General features: G+C 49.9%; 1 protein-coding gene across 1 annotated transcript in view; it reads right to left on the bottom strand.

Annotated features, from left to right (window-relative positions):
- The window catches only part of CFAP77 (cilia and flagella associated protein 77), a 131,043-nt gene that overhangs the window by 111,505 nt on the left and 813 nt on the right, over positions 1-18,725 (bottom strand). The gene's annotated exons all lie outside the window — the stretch shown is intronic.

Here is an 18,725-nt window from a genome sequence, read left to right as displayed (position 1 = left end):
ATCTTGATTGTTAATTCCAAATAGCAATCTATGAGGTCTCTCTCAACTAAGTGTCTTTTCAGTTGAGGGCGAGTCACGCTTTCTTATTTCTTTGTGTGCCAAGTAGTTTGAAATATACTCTAGACATTGTGACTCCGAGTGAGGTTATATTCCTCCTAGGAATTTTTTGTTCTGCTTTGTTTTGTTTGCAAGTGGTTAACTTGATTGACCTCAAACTGAAAACTCTGTTGTCTGTGACGGGCAGCAGCTCAAATCCAAGTTCACTTATTTGAGCCTTCACTGAACTTTTCAGAGTCAGCCCCACTTATATGTGGTTTGAAGATCTTCCAGAGACTTAGGCAGAGTTTACATACCGAATTTGGACCTCTCTTCTCTGGTGCTCTCTTTTCCTGGATGCTTCTCTCATTTTCCAGTGACTATGGCTTCCTCAGATTCTGTCCTCTGGTTTTGCAACCACAAGTTAGACAGCACCACAAGTTTCCGTCCAAATTCTAGACGCCTCGTGCAGCACTGACTGTCGCCTGGCATTTCGCTGAAAGTCATTTTCCAAATGAGAGAACCGTTTCCTGCTTTTCTCTCCTTCTGTGTGAGGACATCCTCCTCTGGCTTCTATATCCACCTGTGTGTGTTCCCTTTGCAAAGCCTTCAGGTCGTTGGTTTTTTTGTTTTTTGTTTTTGTTGGTTCGTATTTAAATCTTATCCAGAGGTTTTGATGTTATCTCTGGGAGGGTTGGTCTGAGAGGAGATTACACAGAGGAGGAATACACGTCTGCTCCTGGGTAATACAATGGCTTTCCTATGCTGCCTCCTCCTCCAAATACCTCAAAAAAGAGGAGGGGTTCTGTTGAGGTTTTCTGGTACCTTAGCAGTCTGGCAGGAGGAATTGGGACAGAAGGGTTTTTCTTCAGATCACGGCAAAGAAGTGATTTTCTAGTTTGTAGGGTAGCTCTGGTCGTTGGGGAAAAATGGAAACATTCTTTGTTAAGTTTAACGTATAGGTAGATGCTAAGGTAGCTTCTAAAACTTTTTTTTTTAATGCTTTTATTTATTTTTGAGACAGAGATAGAGACAGAGAGCCAGCAAGGGAGGGGCAGAGAGAGAGGGAGACATAGAATCCCAAGCAGGCTCCAGGCTCTGAGCTGTTAGCACAGAGCCCGATGAGGGGCTCGAACTCACAAACCGTGAGATCATGACCTGAGCTGAAGTTGGATGCTTAACTGACTGAGCCACCCAGGCACCCCTAAAACTTTTTTTTATTTTTATTTTATTTATTTTTTTTATTTAAAAAAAATTTTTTTTTCAACGTTTATTTATTTTTGGGACAGAGAGAGACAGAGCATGAACGGGGGAGGGGCAGAGAGAGAGGGAGACACAGAATCGGAAACAGGCTCCAGCCTCTGAGCCATCAGCCCAGAGCCCGACGCGGGGCTCGAACTCACGGACCGCGAGATCGTGACCTGGCTGAAGTCGGACGCTTAACCGACTGCGCCACCCAGGTGCCCCTAAAACTTTTTTTTAAAGATAAACATAATTATCCTTAGGTCATGACTTGGAATGCTCCTTAATACATATCATGAGATGTAATGCCTAGAAAATCTTAGGAAGGAGAAATGAGATTGGCTCAAAATGGTGAACTGAGCACATATGTCTACCTTACCACCCTCCCAAAATTCCATGAAAGGACAAAGAAAATATTTTTTTTAATGTTTATTTATTTATTGTGTGTGAGAGAGAATACAAGCAGGGGAGGGTCAGCAAGAGGGTGAGAGAGAGTCCCAAGCAGACTCTGAGCTGTCAGTGCAGAGCCCAACGCGGGGCTCCTGAGCCTATATCAAGAGTTGGATGCTTAACCGACTGAGCCACCAAGGCGCCCCAAGAAAGTATTTTTCAAGAAGAAAAAAACCCGGTATGGTATAGGAACACAAGAAAGAACTCCATCAGTGAACCAGAGATTTTGAGAAATTTCCAAGTGATCCAGATCAGACAGGATCAGAGATATGGAAAAGCAAAACCAGAGGAAGCCACCACCAGAACAACACGTAGGGGATGCCTGCTATGGAGCCAGGGAGTGTTCAGGAGAATGCCAAGTCGCGACCACACAGCAGATGAGGAGCAGCTCTGGGGCAACAATCAGGGACTGAGATGCTGCTTTTGGAGCAACCAGGTTGGCTCAGCTTCTCTCCTTCCTGCATTCCATCATAAGCCCCCTAATGGATCTCCCCAGGGCCACTCTGGGCACTCCAAGCTGTTCTCTGCTCTGTAGGCAGAAGGTCTTTCCAGTACCAATCTGACCATGTCCTAACCTCTGCTTACAGGCCTTCACTGGCTTCCATTACTCTTGGGTTTCAGGTCAGCTCCTTAACTGGCCTCCACTAAGGGCCTGCATGATCCCTGCCTCACACCATTCTCTCTCATCCCCACATCCCAGCCACACTGGGACACTCTCTCTACCACAGGCTCTTGGCACATGCTCTTCTAAGTGGCTGGAATGCCCTTGTCCTTCCCCTTCATTCCACCCCAACCCCCCTCCCATGCACACACATTCCTCCCCCGGTGAATTCAAATCTCCGCTCAGTCTTCATTTTACCCAAGTAGGATTCCCTGACTCCCATCTGTCCGAAGCCTCCCTTTAGATGCACCAGAAGCTTCTCCTCCTTGGCTGTCACCACACTTGAAAGTTCACATTTATCCACAATGTTTTGACTAATGCTCACCTGCCTGATTAGACTGTAAGGTTCCACAGAGTAATGATCATGTCAAATTTGGTTCATCAATCTCTCTCTAATGCCTACCCCAGTGCCAGGCACATATATTGGAAATTCAGTAAACGCTAAGGTATTTGTTGACTAAAACAAAAGATGGATGGGTGAGTGGACGGGTGGATGGATGGATGGATGGATGGATGAATAGCTCTGTGGAAGGTAAAAAGAAGCATGTTGTGGAATCTGTCCTCCAGGAGAATTGTAGATGGTCAGTGACCCAAATTAGTTATGCTTAAATACCAACAAGGCAAAGGTACCATAGATGGCCCAAGACCGTCTGTGATTATTTATCCTATGAGTGATCCACACCACATGCCGTTTCCACATCCTCATCAAGATGGCGGCCTCAAGTTCAACATGAAGGATGCCACTCTACTGATTGCCTCGTTATCCTTACCACAACCGACGGAGCACGGACCAGGACCTAATTCCAAAGCAGTCACAAAGTCCTAACCCCCAGAACCTCAAAATGTGACCTGATTTGGCCATAGGGTCATTGCAAAGGTAATTCATTAAGATGAGGTCATAATGGAGCGGGCTCCCCAATGCAACATGACTGGTATCCTTATAAAAAGGGGAAATGTGGACATAGACACGTATGCAGGGAGAATGCCGTGTGAAGATGGAGACAGAGAGAGGCCTGGGATAGATCCTTTCCTCCAAGCTCCCAGAAGGAACCAGCCAACACCTGGATCTCCCACTTCCAGCCTCCGGGAATGAGGAAGATAAACTTGGGAATTTGAGCCACCCACATTGCGTTGCGGTCATTTGTTATCACAGCCCTAGCCAACTAAAGCAGAGGGCAAAATCACCAGACCCGAGGACGACCAGAGAAGTCACGATGGGGCAGGTGGATGCGGGCCGGGCACCACAGGAGCTTCTGGTGGCAAAGGAGGGTGACAAAGCAGGGTCAGCTGCTACACAAAGAGTGGGGTGTTCCCACTGGGAAGCACGCAGCAAACAGGCTGGGAGGGGGGATCTTAGCTCAGCAAAGAAAAACATCCTACACCCAAATAGAAGCATCAGGGCTGCCTGTGCCCTGCGGAAGGCAGTCCTGAGCTGCCCAGACCTGGCCGAGGCTGGCCCACGTGTGGCTTCAAACGTATTCTCCCCCCGCAGGCTTTGTGCATTGATAAATTCATTACGTTATTAGGCAGCGTCTTCTTTATATTTAGATGAATCACCACGTAATGATCACCTTGCCTGATTTAGATGGTGTCATTTTAAGAAATTATGGTTTAGACCCATCTTCCCTTCCCCCTCCCCCTTGGCCCTCCCTGGATTATTCCTGAGGAAGAAACCAATTAATAGTAGCTTGACTGTTGTAACGCAGCCCCCGCTGTACAATGTAGCAATGCCTAATGGAGTTTTAATTTCCCCATGGTGAGTCAATATTTGCTTTAAGAAAGAAAAATGTCACCATAAACCACTGCCCCAAATGAATTTCGTAGCACAGAGGGTGAGAGAGTCTTCTTTTTTAGGTAAACAGCAACGGGATAGTGGATAGGGGGGCGGGGGGGGGGGGCGGGTAGGGGGGTGTGTGTGCGGATCTCACTCTTCACAAATAGGGTTGCCTGTGGTTTTTGCTGTTCCTTCAGACGGTGGCACTTATTAAATATTTTGCTTTGCAAATGCAGATAACTGTCAGAGACTCACCCACAGCTTAAAGGGGCCTGAAACAGAGTCATTATAATATAGAAGAGGAACAATTTATTCCAGCCTATTAATAACTTGTGGGGAGCAGGAAGGGGAATAAACTATCAGGCGTCCCTCTTTGATGACATTACGGGGCCCTTCTCGTGTCCCTCCCGACCGGGGCTGTGTGTGGAAACCGGATCCTACTTTTTAAGAAATGGATTCGCCTCTTCGAGGATCACGTGAGGAAATAAAGTTCTGCGACCCTCCCTCTCATAATAAGTCTGTCCAAAAATGATGCTGCTCATTCCGTTGAAAGATAGTTTCATTTCCCTACTCAAAATTGGTATGAAAAATTTGCCTTGCCAAATGAACATTGTATACTGAACTTGTCAAATCCTTTCTCCTGACACAAATAAAAGATAACATTGGGTGGCAGCGTGTAAAACAGCCCTGACAAGATAGCAGAGGGAAGACAAAGAAATATACATATTTTGATTCTCTCTGTTTTAGAAGCTGGGGCTGGGGGTGGGCGCCGGGCGGGATGACTGCCCAGCTTGTGAATGCTTCAGGTAACGATCGAACAAGTCACTTTCATGTAGATTTTCAATGGTATAATGACCCTGTTTCCAATTAGCCAAAACATGACACAATTTCAACTTTTATGGCGGCAAAAGCTGCCAGGGAGAAGACCAGCTGAGTGACAACACTCTTCATTCAAAAGTTTACGGGTGCACCGTGGGGCTGTAATTACCAGCTCGAACACAGTGGGAAATTATTCCTAGCGTGTTTAAAAATAAATAAGGTAAATGATCACCCTTTCATTAGATCTGTACTCATACCATATAAGTGACTTTTTTTTTTTCCTATTAAAATTGTTGATTGAAGGCCGTTAGCTGTTTATCAGCTCAAAATTACATTTCTGCTCTCTCAGGGGCTGCTGCCGCTAAGAATCACACTCGGCGCCTAGTTAGGAACAAGAAAAGACTCCTAAAACTGCAATTTCAGGGGGGAAAAAAAAAAAAACCACAAGCAAGAAACCCAGATTGCACCTCTGAGTCCCCAAAGGCATCACGCTTCTTTGTTCTGCTAAGAATAATTAACCTCAATCTCAGCTCGGGGTCCCTAGATTGATTATCATAGTCATTTAAATACTGTAATCTCATTTTCAGCATTGGGGGGAGGAGGGGGAGAGAGGGGGAGCGAGGCTAGAGAGAGAAAGAGAGCAAGGCTGGGAGGGAAGGAGAAAACAGAATAAATTATCTGACAAAGGGACGCGGGCCTTTCTGCTCACAGAGCCTATTTCGGATCCTTCCACTTGATTGGAAGAGTTGATGAAGTTTAAATGAAGCAGAATTAGAACCTCAGGCCGCTGAGTATTGACGCCCGCTCCGTGAGAATGTGCAATTCAATAGCCCCGGCTTCGGCGGCAAACAACAGAGAGACCTAAATGGTGTAATCTTCAATCGAATCTAACATCCACACTGACAAGGCAAGGTAATGAGTTAGGCCAGATCAGGCCTGTTGGTTAAAGAAATTAATCCCTCCCGCCGCCCTGAAGGGTTTTGATGCCTATTGTGTGGGCCCCCGGCCCAGTCTATCTAAATGCTAACTAACTGGGAGGGTGAGCCGGACTGTGCTTTTTTTCATTGCTGCCGCTAATCTGATAACAATTTGCTCTCCCTGATTAGGGAGGCGGGGAGGGGGCGGGGGTGATGGGTGGGAGCGGAGGAGGGGCACCTTCCCTTTGAAAGAGGGGAGGTCGTTGGGCTCAGCCGGGATGGCAGTTGTGTCCCCAGCCTCGAAAGCGCCCCAGCCAGCAGGTAGACGCGCACGACTAGAACGACCTAAACTTCTGATGTCCCAATCAGGCGCCACATCCCTCACGCTCTGTGGCCTCCGCGTGGGGCTTACTCCAGACGTCCCCCCCAAACACACCCAAGCTCGAGGTATCCCATTTCCCCCCTCGTCGGGCTGTTCCTACATCTAAAATGACTCTCCCTCCTCCAGGCCCGGCCCCCACCGAGTGCGGCCCAGTCCTGAGGGCGCTCCAGGCCCGGGACCCTCTCCTCTTGCTAACCAACTCTGTTAAGGGTCTCGTGCACCTTACTGGGTTCGGTCTCGGGCGGCCACTTCCTGGCATGCGGGCAGGTGCTCAACGGGACGGCGCTCCTCCCGCCCCCGGATGATGCTGACCCTTCGGATCAATGTAGATTCGATGATGACCGTGAACAGGATTCTTCTCTCCATCGGGACAAAGGAGGGTCGGGGTTGGGGGGGGGGGGACTCCCACAGGGCTGCAGCGCCAGCCCCTGCTCCCCCATATACCCTCTGTGTGACCTCGGGCGTGTTCCTGAGTCTGTCTGAGCTCAAAAGTTCAGTGACCTTGCAGAGCTGAGTATGTAAGAGGCTGGCACTTGGCAGGTACTCAAACTGTGGCACTAATCGTCACCGAGTTCTGATTTGCGCAACGATCATGACCACGGGCCGTGGCAACACAGCCCTGGCTCGAAGCCCGGCTCCTCCTCGAATTCACTGGGTGACGTCGGGCAGCTCGTGTAACCTCCTGAAGCCTCAGCTTCCCCATGTGTAACATGGGAGGACGGCAGTCCTGTCTCCTAGGACTGACTGTTGCAGAGATTTCAAGGAGACGGTGGCTGAGAAGGGCCAGCATAGTGCCTGGCACGCAGTGGGCTCTGTGGAGGGCAGCTGCTGTCAGCCGGCCCAGCTGGCCAGATGGGGCTGCACCCAGAAGCTTCCTGGGAACCCAGACGCCGGGCCTCAGCCTCCTGACGCTCCCGCTCCGGGAGAAAAAGTCAGGCCCGCGAGCATCCTGCCAGGCGATTCGGGGGACGATCCACAGAAAGAAGCAAGCAGCCGCCTGAGAAAAGACAGAGCCTTCAGAAACGCCAGACAGGCACGTTCCTTTTAGAAGGGAAGTTTCTGAAAGACTCGCTCAAACCTCCGAATTTATGCCCACTGGGCGCCTACAGAGAGAGCAAAATCTTCAGTGACAGTTTATGAAGGTTCTGGAGGCAGCCGTGAAGCCCGGCACTCGCCCCTGAGCGACCCTGGGTGTCACCCCAGCAGGTGTCCTCAAAGGGCTCGGTGGAAACTTGGAGTGTGACAGGCTGGGGGGGCTTGTTTAACTTGCAAAACGTCAACAAATCGCAGTCGCTAACCCTCGCCATCGCCCGCGTGTCCAAACGTGGGGCCTGGCAGGGGGTGCGTCGATGGGGCTTTCCGCAGCCTCCACAGCAGGGAGGGCGCCCACGGCTTCCCCCAGGAGAACCACAGCACCCCCAGCGGGGCTCACCCCTGATGTGTCCCCATCAGCGCTGGCGCCTTGACCCCGCTGTTGATTTGGGGGCCTGCCTCTCAGCCCAGAGATCTGTTCTCTGTGCCGTTTATTTCCACTTTGGCCCCTGAGGTTCTCACGGCCCCCTCAAGGCCGGACTGGCACCTAACAGCCCCTCCACAAACATTCTGCAGGTGGTCGAATAAGCAAATGGAAGGTAGGCTTAGGGTAATTCTCGGGAAACCCACTTGGATGTGCAGGACCCGAGGCCTAGATGCTCCCAAGGTTTCAGGGCCACCAAGAGCATGCAGAACACCTGGGCCCCCAGAGCATTGGTCCCTGTGGTCCTGGGGCCTGGTCCAGGAGAAGTGTGAGATGCTTAGAGAATGAACGAATGCGCGAACAAATGACATGTAACCTGGCCTGGCAGGGATCCGAGGACGCTCAGATCTGGTCACCATTGCATCCCCCCCCCCCCACCCTGCCGTGGGCCCCTCCAACATGCCATCCCTCTTCCTAGAATGCTTGCTCTCCCCCAGTCAAAGCGGATTCACCCTGAACCTAATGAAGCTTCCCTGCACGTGGCCCCTTCCAAGGCTTTGGACTTAATTTCCAACGTTATTTATCTGTTTATTTTAACTTTTGTTTTGAGAGAGAGAGCGCGAGCGTGAGTCAGGGAGGGGCAGAGAGAGAGAGAGAGAGGGAGACAGAGAATCCCAAGCAGGCTCCACACTGTCAGCGCAGAGCCCGAAGTGGGGCTCGAACTCACGAACCATGAGATCGTGACCTGAGCCGAAGACAGACGCTTAACCGACTGAGCCACCCAGGCGCCCCATTTACCTGCTTCTTACAGAGGGTTCCCAAAACTGCATAAGCTGTAGGCCATACAACACCTGGATCCACCTGTGACCCCCCCCCCCCCCGCCCCCACTCCAGCTCCCTACACACACTTCCCAATCCTCGTGTCAGGCCCTGTGGCCTGGGAGGTGCTCCCTTGCCTCCCCCCCCAGCCAGGTGCTGCCCTCAGCCCTGAGCGAGGATCCTGTCCGTGCATCTGTCCCACTCCACTGTCTGTTTTTATGGCAGTCTCTGCTCATCAGATTAGAAGCTGAGGGCAAAGCCCACAGCCAGGTCAGTTTACCCCCATGTCCTGGGTGCCCAGCTCTGGGCCGGGGGCGCCGCAGGTCCTCAAAAGTGTCTCTTGGGGCGCCTGGGTGGCGCAGTCGGTTAAGCGTCCGACTTCAGCCAGGTCACGATCTCGCGGTCCGTGAGTTCAAGCCCCGCGTCGGGCTCTGGGCTGATGGCTCAGAGCCTGGAGCCTGTTTCCGATTCTGTGTCTCCCTCTCACTCTGCCCCTCCCCCGTTCATGCTCTGTCTCTCTCTGTCCCAAAAATAAATAAACGTTGAAAAAAAAAAATTAAAAAAAAAAAAAAAAAAGTGTCTCTTAATTCGAGCAGTGAGTGAATGAATGAATGCGTGTATGTCCCGCTCCTGTCCTGATAGCGTCCACAGGATCGCACAGTTGTGCCTTCTTAACGAAGACACTTTGCCCACCTCGGACTCTTGTCTGTGCCTTTGCGCAGGCCAGCCCCCCTCCGGGTGGCCCTCCTCCCCCACCGCCCACTGGCGTCCGACCCGTGCCACAGCCCCAGGCCAGGTGCGTGAGGTCTGAAGGCTGCCCTAGCGTTCCAACACCGCTCCTGCCTTCCCTCCGAAATATGGCCCCTCTGGCCCCTCCTCCCCTCTCCTTGGCCTTTAGTAACTTTGACTTGGCGGGAGCCTGCAGAGTCCGGCTCTCCCCTGATCCAGACCAGCTTCTTGGAAACGAATCCTTAAACCACCTGTGTTTCCACCCGTGGCTTGTGCACTTGCCGGGACTTACTAAGTATCTGCTCAGGGACTGATGGGTCCATTAACAGTCTCAAATACATACTAGAAAATAAGCAAATAAGCAAGCAAGCCAACGGCTCTGTTCTGAAAGACCTGCCGGCGGGCAGAGGGGTGATATGAAGGCAGTGGTACATAACGGGGACATTAAGACAAGACGGCACTTGAACGTGGCAAGACAGACAAACTCACTGCTTCCTAGTAACGTTGCCCGACCAAGCTGCTAGCGGATTTTCTAATTCCCTTCATTGAAATGTTACAGCCTAAAGATCTCTCTCCGGGAGCCCGGCTGGCTCTGTCTGTGGGGCGAGCAAGTCCTGAGCTTGGGGTTGGGGGTTCGAGCCTCATATTGGATGTAGAGATTACTTAACAATAAAATCTAAAAAAAAAGGCGGGGGGGGGCCGCCTGGGTGGCTCAGTTGATTAAGTGTCTGACTTCAGCTCAGGTCATGATCTCACAGTTTGTGGGTTCGAGCCCCGCATCGGGCTCTGTGCTGACAGCTCAGAGCCTGGAACCTGCTTCAGATTCTGTGTCTCCCTCTTCTCTGGGACCCTCCCCAACTCACGCTCAGTTTCTCTCTCTCAAAAATAAAAAAAAAAATTAAAAAAATTTTTTTAAGAGGCACCTGGGTGGTTCAGTCAGTTGAGCATCCGACTTCAGCTCAGGTCACGATCTCACGGTTTGTGAGTTCAAGCCCCTCGTCGGGCTCTGTACTGACAGCTCAGAGTCTGGAGCCTGCTTTGGATTCTGTGTCTCCCTCTCTCTCTGCCCCTCCCCCACTCACACTCTATCTCTCTCTGTCTGTCTCAAACATCAAAAATTTTTTTTAAAAAATCAAAGGAACCTTAAAAATTTTTTTTTCATAATAAATAATCTAAAAATAAAAAGAGATCACCCCTCCCAACACGTCCTTGGACCCCCACTGCCGGCAGTGAGGGGGAGGGGTTTTGTGCCGTGGCGTCCGAGCTCACGAGGGCCTTTCCTCTGGTACTGTGATGCAGCTTAGACATAATGACCGGCCATCTAGCCGAGCTGTAGCCTTTCACTAATACTGGGCCCTGGAATCAAAGACTTTCCAGATCCCTACTTTCATCCCTCTGGACAAACACAAGAGATTTTGATCCACACAAAGAAATTTATCTTGTACGCTTCTGGGCTCATTGGTTTCCCAAATATGTATTGTTTGGTTCATATAAAAGATCAAAAATCCTTCTTTTGGGCTCATTATGTGTTTTCCACGATGCCTTTGGCCGGCCGCGCTCCACCCTACCCCATGTGCTACGCAGGGTGACCTTTCTGCTCATTGACCCACGTGAGTCCGTTTCTTGACCGACCACTGATGTGCCTATAAATTCTTGGGTGGAAAAATACATCTGATTTCTTTAGAAAGCACATGTATTTGCTTCCCTAGAATGCTAAACTCAGTGCCACAATGAGAGCGTAGGGGCCATGCTGGGGCTCTGGCCCACCACGAGCTTGATTTCTGGTGTACCAGATCCATCCCGTTTAAAATCCCACATGACTTCTGAGGCGCCTGGGTGGCTCAGTGGGTTAAGTGTCCGACTCTTGATTGCAGCTCAGGTCATGATCTCACAGATCACAGATCGAGTCCCAAGTCGGGCTCTGTGCTGAAAGTGTGGAGCCTGCTTGGAATTCTCTTTCCCTCTCTCTCTCTCTCTCTCTCTCTCTGCCCTTCCCCTGCTCATGCTCGCTCTTTGTCTCAAAACAAAGAAATAAACATTTTTAGAAATCCCACATGAGTTCACGCTGAGAAAAACCAAACCAGGGGCAGCCGGGTGGCTCAGTTGGCGAAGCGTCCGACTTCGGCTTAGGTCACGATCTCGCGGTCCGTGGGTTCGAGCCCCGCGTTGGGCTCTGTGCTGACAGCTCGGAGCCTGGAGCCCGCTTCGGATTCTGTGTCTCCTTCTCTCTCTCAGACGGACGCTTAACCGACTGAGCCACCCAGGCGCCCCTGACATACAACGTTATATTGATTTCAGGCGTACAACGTAGTGATCTGACAATTACGTACGGTACCAAACTCTCACCACGACAGGTGTAGTCACCCTTTGTGGGCGCCACTCTTTTTTAACAAGAGCGCCAAGCGGGAACAAAGCGGCCCGGGGGGTGGGTTTGTCTCGTTACGTCTTTATTTTATAAGTTCAGATTTACAACTATACTTAAGGGCGATTGATGATCTCACTGAATCCTCAGTGAGGATTCACTGACTCCCCCGTGGCCAGGAGCCACCTACCATCACCCGCTTCACAGACAGGACACGGAGGCTCAAAGGTAAGGAACCTCACAGGTGGTACAGCGAGAAAGTGGCTGAGACAGAGCTCCCCCTTGGATCTCCCTGGATCCAAAGCCTGCTGTCTGCTCCGCTCTGCTGGTCTACCTGTCCAGGAGGAGGCTAGTTGTATGGCTCCCTGCCTGTTACTACATTTGTGCGGGCGTGTGGTTGCGTGAAAACAGGAGCTGCGGCCTGGAATTGTTTCAACGGTCCTCACTGATTCAGGAGCTTGAAAGGAGAGTCGAGGAGCAATTTCATCCACAGTTGAATTGTTACCGATGACCACAAATGCTCTCATTTCTTTTTTTTTTTTTCCTCTGTAACAAAGACGAAAGCCGGACGAGAAGCACGCAATGTTTACAACGTACGCTAAAATCAACCGAACCGCGGTGTGATTATGACTGGTGCATTCGCTGGTTTTTGCCTGACCAGCCAGAAGGTTCTGAAGCGAGAGCAACGGCCCAGCTGATGGGTCTGAGGCTGAGCAGAGCCCGGCTCCCAGGGGCCGTGGCAGAGTGCTTACGTACACTGTCCTACACAAATGGATTTGCCCAGCTGGAGAGTCCGGAAGGATCTGTGCTTGGTTATAATCCCTCCCTACCTGTGACACATCGACCACCGTTCCAGCACAGACACAGAACTGATACCCCCCAAACTCGTCAGTTCAGTAGCTGATGAGTGGTCTCCAGGGTTAGCATTTCACATAGAGCACGTTTCATCGAGTTCCTTCAGTTTTTTAATTATACTTCTTAAGCAGTTGAAGATGTGTTTCCTTTTTTTTTTTTAAGTTTATTTGTTTATTATTTCTGAGAGACGGAGCACAAGCAGGGGAGAGGCAGAGAGAGAGGGAGACACAGAATCCCAAGCAGGCTCCAGGCTCCGAGCTGTCAGCACAGAGCCCGACGCGGGGCCCGAACCCACGAACCGCGAGATCATGACCTGAGCCGAAGTCGGATGCTTAATCAACTGAGCCACCCAGGCGCCCCAAAGATGCATTTATCTTAAGAAGAGTGTGACCCAGCCCTTTTATGGGGACTCCCGCGCTTTGAGAGGCCACTGAACAGCTTGAAAACCACTGCAATAGAAAACAGGGACTTGAAATCGCGTCCGCCAGTTGTAAATCAAGAACGTGTCTTTCAAATAAAGGAGAAGTGGCCTTAATTACACAATGAACAACACTTGAGCCTGGAAGGTTCTGGAAGGTCCCGGAAGCGACTGCTGAACTCAGAGTTCTTCCCGGGGGAGTGCTGCAGGGTTCTGAGGGCCACACAACCAGAAGGTGGCAGAGTCCAAACCTGAGGGAACCCCGATTCCGAGAGTCTATCTGCATTAATGTGTTAGAACCAAAGCACTCCTTTTCCAGAGGGACAGAGGAAGGTGGGCTCCTCCCTCAGGGCAGCTGCCCCAGGCCGTGGTGAAAAGCCTAGGAGGGAGGAACTTGCCTGGCTTTCTGAAAAGCCCACAGGTTTGAGCAGATAGACGGGCTCACTGCCTCAGCTCCTGCCCACCAAACGGTATCAGTGGGCACTGGGAGGGGGGAAGCTTTTAAAAAGAAGAAGAAAGTATAAAGGACCAAGAGAGACAGAAACCCACGGCTTACCCTCGAGAAATGAACCCTACCTACTGGCCAGCCGAGAGGGGCCATTAGGATGCGCCGTTCATTTCTCAGCCCCCCCCCATCCCCGCCAATGTTTTTATTTTCACCTGTTACATCCTAATCGAATGTAAAAGGATTTGAGCGATCAGAGGTACATTCCCTACAACAGATAAAGCCGAACGTAACATGTTCCGATTTTACTCAAACGTAATAAAAAGACTGACCCACGCTGGGATATTTGTACAACTGTGTTTGTCTGCCTGCCTTCTTTGCGTATGCATTTATGCTCACCAGCATCAATATTTATTAGAGATGTTAAGCCATTAGTGGGCATGGTGTGGTTGCCTAATTTTGTAGAGCATCCAATTTGAACACACTGGCTCTCAACAAATGCTTCCTCGTGACGGTAATGATAACGATGCCAGCAGCGGGGCCTGGTCTCATAAACCAGAACTCCCCTTGGGGTGGAAACCTTTGAACACTTCGGATCTCAAGAAGGTGAAATCATTTGGCCCCAGAGGGCTGAATTTTTCCTAGTCTGCCCCTGATCAGAATGTAACTCCCCCCACTTCAAGGTCCAGCTCCGGGTCTGTTCCTTCACTAAGCCCACCGAGTCCTGCTCAGCGTTTCCTCGCCCTAAATCTGAACCCCCGGCTGGTGCCTTTCACTTGAAAGTTACAAGGAGGGACTCCATGACTTTCTTTATCCGATTAGGCACGTGTTTGCCTGCGTGTGTGTGTGTGTGTGCGCAGTAATATGTATATAAGCAATGCACACGTATATACATATATATACATATGCACATATATACACATATATACAATATATATATGCAACATACGTATATACAAACATGTACAATATACACATATACACTCCACCTCCCTAGCTAAATAGTTAACTCTCCTTGTGGTTTGTGGGCAGGGCAAGGGTGGAGCCCTGAACCTGTTTCTATGCCCCCTCAAGACAGTTTAGGATGGTGCTGGTCACTTAGTAAACATTCAATAAACACTTCTTGGCTAGCCACAAATCCTAAGAAATCAGTAGAGCTCACATGGGAAGGAATCTTGAGGAAAATGCTATTGGAATCAGGCTCGTTGGCGGACCATTGTTGCCTGCCTGCGGTGTGGATGTAACCAATCTGGGTTGCCGTGAATTAACTGATTGTGTAATGTGGCCAAAAGGACATGGGGCCAGAAGTCCAGAGACACGAATCTCATCCCACCTCTGTGACCAGGTCAGAGGGCACCTTGGATGAGTCTCTTTCTCTCTCTGGGCCTTCACATCCTCAAAAAAAAAAAAAAAAAAAAAAAATTGGACTAGATGTCTGTAAGCCTCCCTCCAGCCCCAAACGAATGTGATCTTATGACTCTATTTTACAAATGCATGCATTTCTTATTTGTGACATAAACCCCCACAGAAAAACAAAGTCAGTAATAAATTATGAAAAAATCGGGTGCCATGATCAGTTGCACTTTCCAAGGGTGCTCAACTGAATAAATTCCACCCCTGTACGTTGCCTGCCTCTCCAGGGCGACAGAAGATTCAAGGCTGTCAGTGGAGCAAACCCAGCAGTCTCTCCCTATAATTGTATTGACAGGATATCAGCTCAGTTCCGATGGCAGGCAGGGTGCACCCTGACAGGTTCTGTGAAGGAGCCTTGAAGGCTATTGTAGCAGGAGTCTATGTTGAGTCACAGAATTCTGGGGGAAATGGGAATCAAGCAGAAAGAAGCTGGGTTCTTTCTCTGTTTAATTTTATTCCTCCCGGAGAGTCACATTTGAAGGAAGACTGGCTAACCGCACGTCACTTTGTACAATAGAGTAGAAGCCCTCTCTAATGGAAAATATTTAACTCTTTTCTTGTGGCCACATAAAACACCCAGTTGATTCAATCGGTCCCACTAATAACCAGTGGGCTTGATTTTAAATGAGGCAAGTAGTTGTTGAGCATTTGTAGATAAAATACCTGCTTGGATGTCTGCGTTTTTTCACTTTTCACTTGGTTACTGCGGCATCTTGCAGACACGTTCTTGAATAACTGATGCGTATACGTCCTGGCAAATTCCATGGGTGTGAAATGGCAGTGTTGGGTTTGTTTCAGGCAGTGTGTCTGCATTTTAAATTAAACAAATCCTGGGGCGCCTGGGTGGCGCAGTCGGTTAAGCGTCCGACTTCAGCCAGGTCACGATCTCGCGGTCCGTGGGTTCGAGCCCCGCGTCGGGCTCTGGGCTGATGGCTTGGAGCCTGTTTCCGATTCTGTGTCTCCCTCTCTCTCTGCCCCTCCCCCGTTCATGCTCTGTCTCTCTCTGTCCCAAAAAAAATAAATAAACGTTGAAAAAAAAATTAAAAAAAAAAAAATTAAACAAATCCTGATCGTATTCACTGGAGAAAACAATTTGAGCAACACCCCCCCCCAATATGGTGGAATAAACAACTATTTCTAAGGTGGTATATTTTTCGATATAGATGCAACCTTCAGCTTCTGACTTAGACAAGACCAAAATATACTCCCATTGCACTCATCCTCTTAAAGACAACCTTGGGAGAGGGCACTCCCACCTCTGCCACACACAAGAAGGCGCACTCTCATGCGGGGGTCCGCAAACGTGCGCCTGTGACTCTGGCATACCGCCAAGAAGAAATCCACAAGCCGAGCCTCAAAACACAGCAACATAGGTTAAAAAATAGTTTTTAAAGACTCCATAGTCTGGAATACTTTCAGTTTCCTCAGCTTTAAAGCCAAGAATCCCAAAGTTTTTTCATAATTTAAATTCCGTTCAGGGGCCCCTGGGTGGCTCAGTCGGTTAAGTGTCCGACTTCGGCTCAGGTCATGATCTCACGGTTCGTGGGTTCAAGCCCCGCGTCGGGCTCTGTGCTCACGGCTCAGAGCTTGGAGCCTGCTTCAGATTCATAGTCTCTCAAAAATAAATAAACCTTTAAAATAAATAAATATTGTTTAAATATAAGAAGCTGTTTGGAGTGGTAAAAGAATGCTGGGCTGGGAGCCAGGGAACACAGATTCTAACCCAGGCTCTGCCAGAACCTTGGGCAGAGGGCCCACCACAGATGGCCCCAGTGTACCCATTTGTAAGGAGGGGCCTGGAAAAGGTAATGGTCAAGTTTCCTCATTACTCTCAAAGGTCTCTGCAACTTTTACTTAGGTCAGGTTTTGGTCGAAAATCTTGGAGAGGGTGGCAAATATCGAAATGTGGACCCAATGTCAACTGCTACAGAAAGTAGCTCATAGCCCATCAAGAACCAGAGGGAGGAAAGTAAGAAGAAAAGGCTAGCTGTCCCTGACCCAAGAAGAGTGGGGCACGATCACCAGTGACGTCCCTGCCGCTCAGGCTGAGTCACCACTGGCCAGGACAGTCCGGCTCTTCCTCTCCTGACTTGAAGGCAGGACACCCAGCCGTGGATCAGTAATCTCCTGCACATTTGCCAACCAGGAAGTTCAGGTCCGGGAAGGAATCAGTGACCGGATTCGTTGTGGAAGCTGTTCAGCTAGTGCCATCCAGAGGCCAAAATACTGTCCTTCTTGATATACGGGGTGAGCAAAAGGAAAAGAAGGAGGGGGGATTTTTACTCATCTGCGTATATTATATACATGGTGTGCATATGTATGATATACATATATGCATGTGTGCATATGTACATATATATACACATAAACGCGTACGTGTAATACATGTGTTTAGATACATATACCTATAGGTATGTGTGTGTATACGTGTGTGTGTGTGCATATACAGTGGCCTCTTGGACAAGGCAGAGGGTTAGGGGTGATGATCCCCGAGCAGTCAAAGCTCCACCAAAGCTTTTTTGTAAGTAAGCTCTACACCCAAGGTGGGGCTTGAACTCATGACCATGAGATCAAGAGTGGCACACTCTACCGACTGGGCCAGCCGGGTGGGACCACTGTAACGTCTGACTCCCCCCAAACCTAACGATAACAGCCTACTGTTGGGCAGAAGCTTTGTAGCCCACAGTCAATTAACACATATTTTGCATGTTATACGTACTATATACTGTATTCTTTTTTTTAAATTGTTTTTATTTCTTTTTGAGACAGAGAGAGACAGAGCACGAGCAGGGGAGGGGCAGAGAGAGAGGGAGACACAGAATCCGAAGCGGGCTCCAGGCTCTGAGCCGTGAGCACAGAGCCGGACGCGGGGCTTGAACCCACGAACTGGGAGATCAGGACCTGGGCCGAAGTCGGACGCTTAACCGACTGAGCCACCCGGGCGCCCCTATGTACTGTAATCTTACAATAAAGTAAACTAGAGAAAGGAAAATGTTATTAACAGAATCATAAGGAAGAGGAAAAAAAGGATTTATGGTACTACACTGTGTCGATTTTTTAAAATCTGCATATAACTGGGCCGGCATAGGATCAGATTTGCATTGTTCAAAGGTCAACCGTATATAGCTTGGGGTGGGCATCGCACACTCCTAATTCACCGTGGAGAACACTGCTAACTTCATAATGCCGTTTATTTTACATGTAAGGAGAGTGGGGTTGGCCCACTAGTACCTGCCTGGGTGAAAGCAGCGATCTAACACCCAAGCAGCTGATCAGAGGTGGAGGACTTGATTCTCCCCTTGATCCCAGAATGGTGAGCCCCATGTGTCCACCGAGAGCGGCTCTTCTCACCGAGAGGTAAGTAAAGGACCTTGTTCCACTTTGGTGGGGGTGCTAAGGGTCCATACTAAGTGTAAGGGTGCCGGTGTCATAAGCCCCCCGAGAGGGTGGGGGGTGGCCCACGAGAAGAGATTGGGGAACACAAGAGGAGAGGGTCAGTGCTTTCGCAGGAGGCAATGAACTCAGCTAATTCTAGCGCGGCGGTTAAGAAAGCCCAGGTTCCCCGTACCAAAAAGCAGAAAACAACAGCAAAAACCTCTGGGCTCTAATGAGCTCCTGGCGTTCAGATACAACGTTACTGAATCCATGGTTACCACCTGCGCCTTCCACTTCCGGCACCCGGGAACTAGGCGCATTTTTGAAAGCACACTGCCCTCCAGTGGCGCGAGATAGACTTGCTCCCTGACCGGCTCCCCGCGCCCCCCACCCCGGTGCCAAACTTCAACTCGACTTTTCCTGTGGCCCCGGCAAAGCCTGGAGATGCCCCTCCAGCGTTGGGTGATCACCAGTCCCCAAACCCCTGAAGTGAGGGGGTGTGCAATAAAAGGGGAGGCGACCTGGTTAGAAACCGCAGCTCCCTCCCCCGTTCCGGCCTGCGAGTCCCCCTA

The sequence above is a fragment of the Leopardus geoffroyi genome, chromosome D4 (genome assembly GCF_018350155.1).
Source record: "Leopardus geoffroyi isolate Oge1 chromosome D4, O.geoffroyi_Oge1_pat1.0, whole genome shotgun sequence".
In the NCBI taxonomy this organism is placed as follows: Eukaryota; Metazoa; Chordata; class Mammalia; order Carnivora; family Felidae; genus Leopardus; species Leopardus geoffroyi.
The sequence above is the reverse complement of the archived record's forward strand: the minus strand, read 5'-3'. Positions and strand labels throughout refer to the sequence as shown.